At 43.2% G+C, this 14,462-nt stretch overlaps 1 protein-coding gene across 2 annotated transcripts in view; it reads left to right on the plus strand.

Annotated features, from left to right (window-relative positions):
* Positions 1 to 11,517, plus strand: part of INSIG2 (insulin induced gene 2) — a 32,749-nt gene extending 21,232 nt beyond the window's left edge. For both annotated transcript variants that reach the window (XR_015773074.1, XR_015773076.1), the window contains one exon: positions 5,070 to 11,517. The gene's annotated coding sequence lies outside the window, so the exon portion shown is untranslated. The remainder of the gene's footprint in view (positions 1 to 5,069) is intronic.
* Positions 11,518 to 14,462: the final 2,945 nt, after the last annotated feature.

Genomic DNA, 14,462 nt, shown 5'->3' on the forward strand with positions numbered 1-14,462 from the left:
CCAGGTAAGGCACAGGCTCAAGCTCAAGGTTGTTGAGCCTATATTTAGTCCTCATGCCACCTTCTCCTGCAAGGCAGTCAATGGGTGAAGAAGCTCCCATCCACTGTGGGCCTGTACATTTCCATCCATAATTCCTACCTGTACCATAATCCATAGTCCCAAGAATTAAAATGTGGGTGAACTTTGCAGATCTTTCAGCACAGGTTGTTTTTGGTGCCTGGGTGACACCGAGCTGGCAGACAGGTTTTATCAAGAAATGCCAGTGTGTGGCATGGCAGGTCGATGTCCCCAGGTCTGGTTTGTCTTTGGTGGTAGGTACAGTGTGCTCAGACACTTCAACAATAAATTATTCTTCTCCTTCTGAAGGTCCTACATAATGATTTATGGGCATGTTATTCTTTCATTAATAAATGGAATGGGTTGATTTTCAAAAATACGAACTTGCATCAAAATTTGCCACCAGGGAACCCATTCTGACCATGTAGCACAAAGCCTTCAAGGTCAGAAATTACCATCTTTGTTGTTTGTGGGAGGATATGAACCACGTCATGGCCAGCCTGGCCCTGTCAGCCACCACTTGCAGAGCTTCAGAGGCATCAGTCAAGCAGGCAGCTCTGGGGAGGCTCCCCAGGAGCGGCATTCCAGGGAAGGATCCTGGTCCGTGAGCTGGAATGGTTAACGCAGAGGGGCTGCGGCGACAGAGGCTGCCCTTGGCACAGCGGCTGCGCTTCCCCACGGCAACTCCTTGTGCAATGCCTGTTTATTCAGGCTTCATGCAGGGATGAAACATTTGACCCATTGTGCGGGAGCGGGTGGAGGAGAGGAATTTCCCGAAGCGCTCTGTGCTGGCTGCGCTCTTCTGCCATTAAAGCAGCGAGGGGGTCGGGGGGCTCATTGTTTTCCAACACGAGAGGATTTGGGCCAAGGCTGAGCCCTTCAAAAAAGTCCCACCCCAAAGATCTGCAGTAATAGAAAATTGAACCCAACTGTAGCTCCAGCAAAGGGAGATGATGTTATAGCATGAGGCTCTCCTACATGTTTTCACTTTGCCATGGGGGCTGCATGTGCTTTGGGGAAAGTTTATTACATGTTTAGTTCATGCTGGAATATTTTCCCCTGCCTGGGGAAAAATTCTGAGGTGCCAAAATCCAGTCACTCTCAAGTCACCTCTCCCATTTTTTAAGTGCTGTTAGTGCTGATGGGCATCCATGCTGTATTGGAGCTCCTGGTATCTCTCAGAAACTCAAATATTGTGCAAATTACAACCAGGATGTTCAGGGAGCAGAATGTCCCTTTCATAACAGATGGCAGCAACCCACAATGTCCTGTAATGAAAACATAAAATATTACTACTTTTGCATGCTGTGTTTGAGAAGACATGCCAAAGAGTAGTTAGGTTTCATAGGCTCAGAGAAGTTTCTTCAGTAGGAATTAAGTTGTTTGGAGGGTTTGGCTTTGGGAGACTTTTTTTTTTGTTGTTGTTATTACCAAATAGATCTGTCTTCAATCTGCAAGTGCAGCAGGTCTCTGAATATGGCATTGTCACAGAGGTAGCCTGGAAAAGGCAGTACTTCACTACAGCAGAGCCCAAGAGTTTAAAAGGTCTTACAAACCTGTTTGGGCTGACTGATTTGGCACTGCTTTTTTAGAGGCCTTTGCCCTGGGAAAGTTGTTGGGTCTGGCTGCTCTTGGGACAGGCGCCTCAAGGAGGAGGCTTGGTCTGGTGTGACTTTAGCTGAGTGCGGTTCCGCTCCCAGATGATAAATGGTGCTGTACACGGAGTGTGCAGAAAAGAGCATCCTTCCTCCTGGAGACAAATTACTTTCTAGTTTCTGCAGGCTGCATGGTTGTGATTTTTCCCCCCGATGTAATCTGTATTGGGTGTAGTGTTACATAATGTGCGATTAAAGACCAGTGATGACTAAGAAGGTAAGTGATCAAATATTTTACCCGAGACACATACACACATCATTTATCTCACTTTTCTCAGAGAAAAAATTAAACCAGTTTCCTTAGCTGTTAGTCCAAGCAAATGAAAGCCTGGATTTGATTAAGCATTGATCCTTCTGCCTCACTTTCTCCAGGAGATGTTATTCAAATTTTGGGATAACAGCAGTCCTTTGAATGGCTCTCACCAAGTCCCAGTCCATATGGTTTCTTTTGTGGAGCAAAGAAATCAAATCACTTGGGTTATTCTAGAGATTGTAATGTCGTGGCAAAGAAGTTCTCATACTTGTTACAGAGGCCTGTTGGCCAAAATATTCTCCCATCCTAGATGGGAAAACTCCTGGCTTATACCATCCTAGCACAGATAATTTTACCCGAACTGGGACTCTGTTACACTTCCATTCTTCTGAATATGTAAGTCCCGAACAGGCTGCCAGTATGAATGATGAGCCATAACAACTGATGAAGCGAGAAAAACATCAGGGTGGATGCCTTGAATGAGAGAAAACAAAGCCTTTTGTGCAAAAATTCTTCAGTATAAGATGGCTGCACATCTTCCCATGAGCAGGGATGAGGATACTCTACTCTAGTGTCCTGTTCCCTGAGCTCTCCTGGTACTACTCAACTGTTCTTTGAGTTATTTGGAAAAGAGTAAATTGGTACGACATCAATTTATTTCAACATCAGCACCTAAATCTGAAGAGCTTCTCCTCAGTGGGACGTTCCCAGGGTTGGCCACATATCCTGAAGTTTCTTCCTCTCTGTACCTTGCCAAAGTCTTTGTAAAACTAGCCTCAAATCCAGCAATTTTCCAACAGGATGACTGCAGCACAGCTGCTGTCCCAGCTCCTCCATAGTCCTGGGCTGTGCAGCAGCTTCTTCACACAGATGAGGAGAAACCTGAGCCAAGCAGCAGGGCACTTAACAGGAGCCTCACATCTGATATGTTCATTTTTTGAAGTGCAATGAATCATACATTTCCAGCCAAATTCAGAGCGTTCAGTTTGCTCATCACAAAAGCCACCAGCCCAGCTGTCAACTGTCCCCCCTTGCCTCGTTTGATGGGAAGGGCTGTAAATAACTCCATAGCCAAATTCTGGGTGAACAGCGTGGGTGTAAGGCACTACAACCCTGCTGCAAACCCCATCGTGCCAAGGAGGGAGCCCAACATGCAACAGGACAGGACTTTTAATGTCTATGCAGTAACAAATGGATTAGAGATGGAGTCAGGCCATGGATGCTGAATAGGAATTGAAAAATTTCCAGAGTTTGAGGGTATTTGTATTAGTTCAAACATTCAAAACTTTCCAAAACATTAATGTCCGTATTTTTTGAACTTCTCTGGCATGTACCACAAGAGAGTGTGCGATGAAATTTTTTTTCCAGGCTTTGCAACATGTCCCCTCTCACAGCTGTCCTCTGTCCTTTCCCTTCACAAGGGAAATCACTGGGATCGTGGCATGCTGGCAGTGTTTGGTGAGCAGGCAGCCCTCGGGTTACAGAGGTGCTCAACCTCTGTGTTTTTGCTCCACTGAAGCTTCTCTCCGTTCGGGCTGAAATATGAAGTGTTAAAAACTGCTGTTTCCCTCCTTCCAGTTGCATTCCTGAGGGAAATTCTGGATGGTGGCCAAACCCAATAGAAGGCAGGGACGCTGTAGCAGAGCAGTGTAGCTGAGGCAGTGGGAGCAGCCTGTGCTGGGAATGCTTGCAGCTGCCAGGGGATCATGGTGCTGGCTGGCCATGGAGAGGAGCAGTAGCACCATTTCCTCTGCCCTCACCACCCGCTTCTGTGCCTCTTTTTTTTTCTCTCTGTCATCCAGAGTCAAATCATGGGATCGCAGCTCTCAGGCTCCTGGGGAGAAGGAATCAACACTCCTGGTCATGTGCTAGGGAATGGCAGGAAAAGGCAGTCAGAGGGAGCAGAAGGCAGGAAAATGTCTCCTCCCTGCCTTGACTGCAGGCATCCGGGGCACAGATCCTCTTTCCCTTGCATGTCTCCTCACTTCCACTAGAAAATGTGACCCAGTGGTAGCACACCCTGCTTTGGGGCTGAAATGCTCCTGGAAGGGAGGAGCACTTTCCATTTACTTATACCAAGAATTTATGTTGGGGGGCAAGGGAGAAGGGGAAACTTAATTACAGATATGGACACAGAAAGATCAGGAAGCAACAAGTAGCAGTGGTGGAAGACTGAAATGCAGGGGCTGGAGTGTTCATAGCCAAAGGTACACACAAAAATGCATTTCGGTGATCAGACCTTTGACAAGCTTGAACTGTGTGTTAGACAAAAACCAGAAAAGGTCACAGAGACGTTTATGAAAGGTTCATGAAGGTATTAGTCAAACAGACGTCCTTGTGTGGAGGTGGCAGAGCCTGCAGGGTGTCAGCTCAGACAAGCACTGTCTGTCCCTCCTGTAAAGGGAGTCTCACTCCCTCTTTTGGGGGTCTGTGAGTACCAAAGGCACTTTGGGGCAGGTGAGGGTTCTGAGCTGTGAGCGGGGCCCATGTCCAGCTCCTGCTCTGGAAGGCTGCAAGCACAGCAGCCTCATGCTGAGCGAGCTGTTGTCATTCTGGAGGGGATTCATCTGCTGTAACTCACATGCCTCACGTTCCACGGGCCAGCCCTGCCCTCCGCTGCAGATGTGGGGAGCCAGGCATCCTCCCTCCCTGCCAGCCCCACACCCATGCCATCTGCCCAGAGAGTCCCACCTGGCACTGGAGACTGATGTTTCAGCTGCTCATCTTCACCCTCTGGGCATTAATTCCTCCACATATGCATTGGCAAGCTGTGCCTTGTTCCAAGAGCTTCTGGGAGGGGTAATTCAGGAAGAGAGGGGAAAGGCTTTATGGTCTCCAATGCAAATTACTTTCCTAAGAGTAACAACATGCCCAGATTCTGAGATAAGTGACGGTATTGCTAATCAGAAAATGGCAGTAATGGGTCTGGATGTAGTTGGGCTCCACTGGTACTATCTGGAATAACATGGAATGTTATAACCTGGAAGGATGTTGCTAGGGCTGTGCCAGAAAGAATCATAGTACAGATGTGGGTGAAATTTAATCAAAATATTTTAGGGTTGAAAATCATCCTGCTGTTCTCTTTCTCATTTGTGTTTTCATAGAGCCATTTTTCCCTGGAACCAGGCCATCAGTTCTGTCTCCTGAAGCTACTCTGAGCCAGATTCTGCTTGGGGCACACGTGAGATGCCATGAGAAATCCTGCTCCAGCCACTGTGCTTTGTGGTACTGAGGCACAACACTCCTTTCAGCAGCTGTGCTGAGGAAAACTTCTTGGAGAGGTTTCTCCTTTTTTTCCACATGGGAGTGTTTTCCCTGTACCATCTCCAAGAAAGCTCTGCTCTGACTTTGGCTCTGCCTTTCCTCAAATATGCAGTACATCCCCCGCTCCACTGTGTTTTGTTCACAAAATGGGCGGTTTTCTTTGCTTTTCTGGTGGAAATATCTACCTGCATCTGATGAACATGGATGAGATTTTCAACTTTGGACACTTCAATGCTGCAGAGCCAGTGCTTGAGCTTTCAGAGGCAGCAAGTTGTGACCTGTCCACAGGGAAAATCCCTTCAACACAGGATGCTCCATCTAAAGGAGAGGGCGTGTGTAGCTTGAGGGAACAAAATCTCTCTGACACCTTCCAGTGGGGTCTCAATCCTGAAATGGGCTGGGAGCAAACAATGAACTTTTGAGGGCTTATAAACTTAAAAAAAAAAATACAGGCAGTGCATTGCATGTTTTTGTGGTAAATTTGCAGCCTGGGCTCTTTCAAGAAGTTCAGGTTTTTCCCTCAGACTACATGCTAAAAAGCAATGACTATGGAATTTAAACCACTTTTATCTCATTGATGCAGTGTGTTATTTTATGTATCTGAATTATTCCAAGATAACAACAAGCCTAGGTTTTACTATAGTTTGTCGTAATAACAAATGCAATTTTGAACAAGTTTATTTCTCTAAAAAATACATCTAATTTAAATGAAAACTATATTTACAATCCAGCTGGAACTACAGTTCCAGATGCTGTGGAATCCAACTCATTTCTAAAGCAAAGAACTCCTAGGGATTAGTTTTTTTCATCACTAATAAATTTTAGCTTATTTTCAGTTTAAATGTGTTTAGCCTGAGCTTGCAGCTACTAGATCCTTCTGTACCTCAGCCTGTTGGCTTGAAGAGCCCTCTGCTGTCAGAATTACTTCGCCTGATATTATGTGTAGATGATAACAAAATTATTGCTGAATTTTCATTCTACTGAATTACATAGGCTGATCTTTGCACTACGAAGCAGGTTTTTCCAAATGCTGAATCATTCCCTTGGCTTTTTTTTTTTTAATCAGTTTCAGGCTGCCCATGTCTTTGCTGGTCTTGGCAGGCAGGGACACCTGGCTCCTCTCTGGGGAGGGACAGGAGGAGGGGGATGGTAGTGGTGGGACAGCAACTCCAGCACTGCTGGATTTCACTGGAGATAAAAATGGATGTCAGCCTTGCCATTTCTTTAAGTGTAATTTTTATTTGCATAGTTACCATTTGGGCATTTTGCTGAAAGTAGAGGCTGAAAAATTTTCAGCTGAGGCAACTTCCTTGTAGCCTAAAATGTCCCAATCTCTCCTTGGTTATGTGAGCCCAAAGCACTGCCCAGCAGGACTGTAGCTAATGAAACTTTAATTTGAAAATTAGTGGTGAAGGAAAAAAGGTGTTCTGAAGCATCAGGAATCTTTTCAGATTAAAACCTCAGTTCTCCTTTTTAACAGAAGGATGGAAATTGGTGGCATGTGAATTCATGGCATATGTTTCCTATCATATAATCACTGTGAGAAATATAAAATAAGGGAAAGTAATTTATTGTGGGACCTTAGAAAACAGTTCTGGAGCTCTTTTCATACTTCCTGCAGTAATTACACATCATGCACATAGTATGAAATCTGTCAAGCAATCAGAATAAAGCTTAGCTTTAATTCCCATCTGGCTCTGGGGACTGCTATGAAGCTTGGCCTTGGGATTTGAGGTGTAACCTCCTCAGGGGTACGAGGGACCATCTGTATAAAGAGGGGTCTCAACTCCAGTGGTCTGAAACCAGTGCCCATAAGTACAGGAAAGGCAGATTCCCCAGAAATGTGCTCTGTGACCCACACATGCCCTGTGGGTAATGTGGGGTGTGCAGATTATTTGAGGTGAGTTTGAAAGAGTTCAGAGTAGTTCCATGCTGTGTGTGACATCCACCAGTCAGGGTTTCCATTGTGCTTGTAGGAATCCTTGCCTTCCAAACCTGCTGGTTCAGCCTCTGGCACAGAGCCCTCCATCACCACTACCCAGTGTCCACCTGACACAGGCACCTGAACTGTCCAGGTAAATGTTATAATTCATCTCACCTGGATGGACTAAATTGAACTGGAATAGCACCAGCAAACTCCAAAAATTAGAAAATGCTGGGAGCCAGCTAAAAGCTCAATAACTTCTAGAAGAATTTCTTTCTATAGGTTTTGGTTTTTTTTTTGTTTTAACACCCAAGAAACTTTTGCATTTATGTTAGGGTTAGCCAAGGCATATCTGAACTGTAAAACTTTAATATTTTCATGTCAAAAATGATTTTGCTGAAGTTAACTTTCCCCATACTTTGACTTATCAGTTTCAGTCGTGGTGGTGTGCATTTCAGTTGAAGTTTTATTACATTATGTTGGCAGCACATTATGTTTTTTACACATGGATTTGATTGAGAAATGAAACTGGAATAAGAATGAGGTAGCAGCAGCATCTGCTGGGAGACGCAGCTAGTGCTGGTGTCAATCAATCTGATTGATTAAATATGGTGGCACACATTTTATTAAAACAAAATGCTCTCCCTGAAGAAGACTATTATGCCAGTATAATACACAGCTTTCCTAAAGAACATTACAAAAGAGGTGGTCTGTTTGTGACACACAATGCGTGTAAATAACTGGAAGGAACTGAAGAGTTCAAATTACGTGGGGCTGCTCATGGAAACAGCTATTTTATTGCTTTGGCATGTGGTAGCTGGTATTGTTGCATTGATGAGATCAGCAGCGCTGATGGAAGTTGAATTATTGTGTGGGACCACAAAGGGTTTTACGCACTCGCTGACGTTCTTGAACAGGTCTGAGGCTTTAAAGTGTGCGGTGGCTTGAGACCAGGCTGCACCACAGGGCTGGAGACAGAGGCACTGCCTGCCCACCCCACGCTCCAGCATGCTGGAATTCATTTCCAGGCATCCTCCTCTTTGCAAGGACGGGTGTTCACAGTGCCAGCCTGACAAGCAAACTCCTCTGGCAATGGACAGACACCAAAGGCACGATTCCCCGCCCTCCCAGGTGCACACATCTCCACCTTGCCTTCCTCTTGCAGCAGCAAACAGGACCTGCAGCCCCTGCACCCCAAAATACAGCTGGTGGCAAAAGAAACAATTTTGTGGTGCCTTCTCTCTGTCCCCAGAGGAAGGTCAAGAGGAACAATGACTCATATTCCTTGAGATGTGCTTGGAGGCTGTAGTAGTGGAAAATTTAGGACACAATAAATCCTTACAGTGTTTCCTATCCACCTAAAATTATGGCTTCTGCTGGTTAATTTAAAGAGTCTAGTAGTTTTCCACTAGATTCACTTGGGCTGAGGTTTTACCTACTTCCACTTATATACTCCACATTAAGATGAATTATGAAAATTATTAACCAATGTCAATCATTTATTCACTTTCCTCCAAATGTAAGCATTCATAATTTAACATAGGTTTCTGCTTGCTACATTGATCCTCACTAAATGTATCCAAATAATATTTGCTTCGGTAAACAATATAAATATAAACATCTGCACAAGAGAAGAGTGCTACACCCTACTTTTCATGTGTGTTGTCTCTGGGATCAAATAAGTGTGGGTTGTACATGGCACTGCAGGAATAGAAATGCATATAACAGCACAGGGGAGAAGCAGAGAAGACATCAGGTTTTGGTTCACTCCATTTTCATTTTTATTGCTGGGTGGTGCCTCCTGTGTATCAGTTCTTCTAGTCAGAGTGCAATTCCTTGTCCTCATGGTAACTCCTATGGATCTCCTCGCCGAGTTTCAGAGCAATTCCTCATCCTGTTTTATTCCTTTAGGAGGAAGCAGCCTGCTCTCTCTGCCCTGATGTCCAGGTACCCTCAAACCCACAAGCTGCTTCCCAAGCACCGACTGCTCTTTGGCCATCAAATTCAGGGAAATATTTTAGTGGGTGCTAGATTTGAAACCAAGCTCAGCAGAGAATCTCAGCATATTTAATGTGATGACTTCAAAACAACCTGAATTGGCTTAGACAACATCTGTGTTGAATTTTTAATGGCAGATTCAGAACTATTTTTAAGAACCTACTGTTATTTCTCCTGAGAGACCTTTTCTTACCAATCTAAGTAGAAAATAATAATGAGGGGAAAAAAACCCTTGCTAGGCAACCTCTTCAATATGCAGATAGTTTCTGCAGTGACACTTCTGCTGAGGCTAATCTTTCAGGATTGAGATATTTTCAGAAACATCCATTTGTGGGTTTTGTTGGTTTTTTTTTTACTCAGAAAGACACAGCTTTGTATACAAATCTTTTCTTCACCCACAGCCACTTATTTGGTGGTTTTGAGGCTTGCTAATAACTTTTTGCATGAAAAGACATTGCAGTTGTACTTTGTAGACCTTGGGAATGTAGCTAATGATGATATTTGTAGTTTTTGCCTCCAGCCTTCATTTCATCATGGAGCTCATTTGCTTTCTTAAAAGTTCACTACCACCTGCATTGTCTTAACTTGCAAACTTATCCCAGTGCAGAATTTCTCTGAAGAGCATCAGGGCTCTGATCTTACCATTTTACAGTGGGAAATGGTGTGTTTTTGAATATCCTGTCCACAAGTGTCACTGAGGTCATTCTGAGCACATCAGTCTTTGGCAGGTGACTCTCCCATTTTTTCTTCTAAGTTAGTTTCCTTTCATCCCCATTAATCTTCTGTGCTCCCCACCTTTGCAGGAGCTTCTCCATTTAGTTTCCTTGCTGCTTGGATGCCCCTGGGCTGGGAGACTTTATCTAGTTTGTGGTGATTTTATTGTCATCCTGATGGAGAAACCCAAAGGCAACATAATCTCTGGATTTATGGTTAATGTGCAAAGACAGGACAGTGATGTGGGCTTGGGGGAAAAGCCTCAGGTTTGCTGTACAAGCAGAGGAGAGGATGGTCACTTCAGACTTCAGTAAGCATCTGAATTAAAGCAAATGCAGTGACACCACCCCTTTTGATATTCCCCGACAGTGCAAAAATGAAGATTGACATAAGAATTTGATTTCATGCTAAAATGCCAGACTGCACAGCAGTTCAAGAGCGCTGAGTATCCTGTGCAGGTGTAACTTGCAGCAAGCCCCAGGAGCAGCCTGGGCAGCAGAAATCACTTCAGCCATAATGGTTAAATAGCTGAGAAACATGCATCAATTTTTAAGTAGCATAGAGTGAAATGTAACACCTAAAACATTCAAGAGCAGACTAAACATTGCTGAAGGAGTGAAAATAACATGAAACATTATCAAGCCTTTTCTTTAAATCTTCATGAATTTGCCAGTTTTACTACAGAGGTTCATAGTTACAATTGTTAACTCAAAATGATTGTTAATAACAACAAGTGCATAATAGGACTTTGATCCATATTTTGACACAGCTGCAAATGGTGGCATGGAAAGACTTTAACTTGCTGCTGGCTATGATTACCCCTAAGAGAAATGTTTTGTAGAGTGGCTCTATGAGATTTTAATCTCCTGATAGCTACTGAAAGTTAATAAAATATATAATAAAATATATAAAAACGTAACTAAAATGCAGTGCTTATGCTTTCACACAGGACAAGGCACTGATCTGTGTTAGCTAAAGTAGGTAACATCTGCTCTGGAGATCCTGACCAGAGACACAGCATCAAACTGGGACCTACTGACTTCTGCACAGTCAGGATTTTGCATATTATGAGCTGGATAAAGCCCATGTTAAGTGTAAACATTTATAGAACTATTAAGCAGTTCAGTGCTCGATCACCACCACATCTCAAGTGCTTTTGCTGGGAACAATGTATACCAACTTCTCTTTTTTCTTTTTAAGACTCAAAAGCCATTTCTTGATAAGGAAAATGCCCTTGAACAATGCAGTAGGAGGGAAGACCAGCTGGAGCTCTGCTTTGTGGGTAGTTATATTTTGGAATCCTAAATAGCTGTTTGCCTATGTCTATATTCATTAGACAGGGATTTAAAGCAAAAAGTACACCATTCATTATTGTTACTGCAGCACAGACCTCCACAGCCAGCTCTATCAAATAATGCAAACCCAGTGAACAAACAACCAACATAATTTACTGTCAGCTTCTGTAAAAAGCTGAAAAAAAATCTCCACAGTCCAAAATATCGTGGGTGGTTTTAACAACGTTGTCCACAGTGCATGAAATGCAATGTTTTGGGGGTAGTAATTGCTGTTATTTAAACCTCAGAAAGCCACAGATTTATATTTGTTCGGTTTCCCCTTAAGCTGGATAATAAATCTGTACAGCCTTTTCTGGGCTTTTTTTTGTGTGTCTTTTTTATTTTTTTTAAGAAGGACTTCTGATTATAATATCTGCCTGTATCAGGTTATGGGTTTTTGGGTTTGATTTTGTTGTTGTGGGGTTTTTTTTTTGGGGGGGGAGGGTTGTTTTTTGTTTTTAGAAATCACAAAAAAGATTTTAACTGCTGGGTTCTATATGGAGCAAATTCTGCCCTCAGACACCCCATATGTACTGAAGACAGCACCACAGATACATATGCAGAAACCAGCAGTCAATTTTGACTCAGAAGATAATACACCAACTGTGTATTAAGTTTAATGTAGATTAATGCGAGTTGCTTTCCTTTGCATGTATGTACCCAGGTACAAATAATTAAGATTAATTCCACTGGATATAATGGCCTTCACTGTGCACAGTGCCATAAAATTCTTCTTTAATAGCTGTTAATTGGATGTATTTACTTAGATGGTGAAGTCCTGATTAGTCTTGTTACCCTACAACCCCTTCCCCCTCCCTTTGCTCACTTTTGTGCTTAGGAAAAGATTTATAATAAGGGAATCACAGCTATGCAGTTTATTAGCAACAAAATCAATACCTGTATCTGTTTACACATATTAGAGATTCAGCCAAAGAGGGGTGCTCTGAGTAATATTTGAAGAGTAAAGATGATGCATGTTTTCATTTTTGATTCTTTTCCCCATGCAATGTCTTTACTGGTAATAACTCAGATTTCTTACTTGATTTCTTTTTTTTTAATCTTTTCTTTCTATGCTTCTGCACCGAACCTGAGAAATTTCTCAGCGGTAGCAGGAGGAGCTCAGTACCTGCAGCAACTTCCAGCTCCAGGACATTAGGCAGATGCCTGAATTTAGGAACTGCTTCCATACAGTGATACCATGTGGTTTTTTTCCTGGAAAACAGTCAGTAATTATTTTGGCATTTCTTTTCTCTGAAATACATTAATCCTAAGCGTAAGGGACAGGGCCTTCCATATGTGCAAATCAGAACATCTACACTGAAATCTAGGTGGATATTTGATTTGTGCTGAAGTTCTGGCCCTAGTTTTTTAACCAGCTTGTTTTTAACAATGATGCTTTGCATTTTTTATCTCCCAGGAGCACAGCTCTGTTTATGGAATTAGCAAGTGATGAAGGCAGAAGTTCAAGGTACAGCTGCAGCCAAGGCCTGTGTCTCAGAGCTGGGCTCCTGGGCACAGCTCCCCCACTCTCACCCTTGCTCTGATGCATGTGGAGCCACGGGCAGTTTTCCTGGGACACCAGCCCATGTGTAGCCAGGCAATTTTTTCTGCCTGGAGCCATTTTATGTACCCGAGTCCAGCCACCCAGGAGCTGTGACAAAGCCAGGCCTGGCCCCTCCTGCACCCCTCCATCTTCACTACGGATTCACTCCAGTGACTCAGCCTTACTAACACAAATCATCTGTACCATTTTATCACTAATATTCTGGTTTCTTTACTCACACGAGCATGAACTCATCAGATTACCCTGTTCCCTTCTTACTGAGGCGAGCAGGGCTCTTCCCTTCTCCACCTGCCCCTTCCCATCTGCCCGGAGCTGCTCGACGCTGCTGGGGCACAGCCACACACTTAGGCACTCTAACAAATACATTCTCCCTCCAGGAACACTTGCATTCAATGTCTGTGGGGTCTGGTCTGCTGCCAGGAAAGCTTTGGTGGGACCTGCCTTCCTCCTCCTCCTCCTCTGTCCTGTGTTCAGTGAGTCAGCGCACTCCAGCAGACAAATGAGATTCCTAAAAATGAACGGGTTGTAAATGACCAACCTGATTAAAAATTACTGCATCAAGTGCTCCACGGAGGACAGGCTAGCACTGATACTTGCATGAATCACTGCTATTTATGCCCTTTAATTAGGAAAATTGCAGCACAATGCAGATTTTAGATGTCTTCTGACAGATCCTCAGGGCTCCCTCTGATTTTATCTCTGCATCCAAGCCTGCTGCTTATATTATTTGGATCTCTTACTGCAGCCAGGGGAAGTCCAGATAGGGCCAATTCCTAAAGTGTTTAAATCTGAAGAAGCCCCATCTTGATGCCAAATTATAGCATCGTCTGAGGATCTGATTGAACGATTTGGAGACTGAAAGAGCAGGCCTTTTATGAGATTAATAATCTACGGAACATTAATATGTAATTCTCTCCCCTCCTCCAAAAAGGAAGAAGTCTGCATAATAATGGCAATTATAAGAAAAGTTAAAAAAAAAAGGGAAAAAAAAAGGAAAAAATATGGTCATTTATTTGGAACCACTTAAATGTGCTTTGAAATTATACATTTATTGTCAGTATAAAATGAACAATTCAGAAAAAGCTGGGTGCATATCAGGAGAAGCAATTAAGAAAGGTGTTTATTTTACTGAGAACTCACCATTTCAATTTCCGGAATAGAGCTCTATCACTGAGCTTGCAGTTGTTTTATTCATGTTTTTAATTACAGCTCATTCCCAAACTTGGCTGTATCTGCCCTAGGCAAGGCTATATTTCCAAGCACTTCTGCCTCAAGTCCCCTCTGGCAAGGGAAGGGTTAAAACCAATATTTGTAGATAAAGAGGTAAACATATTTACATTCAGTTTTTCACACTTTATGCATATGTCATGCAGTGAATAGTTTTAGAGGTATGTTTGTACTATCTCTCCAGAATTTTTACAGTCTGCAGGACACAAAATCTCTATAAAGTGACTTATTGAAATAGAAGCAGATTGGTAAAACCGTTTCTCTCTTATGAACTGTGAAGAATGATCCTCTAAATGAAATCAGGAAGGAACTGGACAGAATCTTGTTTAATGGTGTGACAAAATGAATCACAACTATTCCAAGCATCCATCACTGCTAAAAGGGGACCACAAATGATCTGTGAACTACTATATATTGATTACTCATGTACTACAAGTGTCGGATTTAATGTTCACACACCATGGAAAGGCGG

The sequence above is a fragment of the Pseudopodoces humilis genome, chromosome 8 (genome assembly GCF_049639895.1).
Source record: "Pseudopodoces humilis isolate 2021_Gansu_Grassland_sample_001 chromosome 8, ASM4963989v1, whole genome shotgun sequence".
Taxonomy (NCBI): Eukaryota; Metazoa; Chordata; class Aves; order Passeriformes; family Paridae; genus Pseudopodoces; species Pseudopodoces humilis.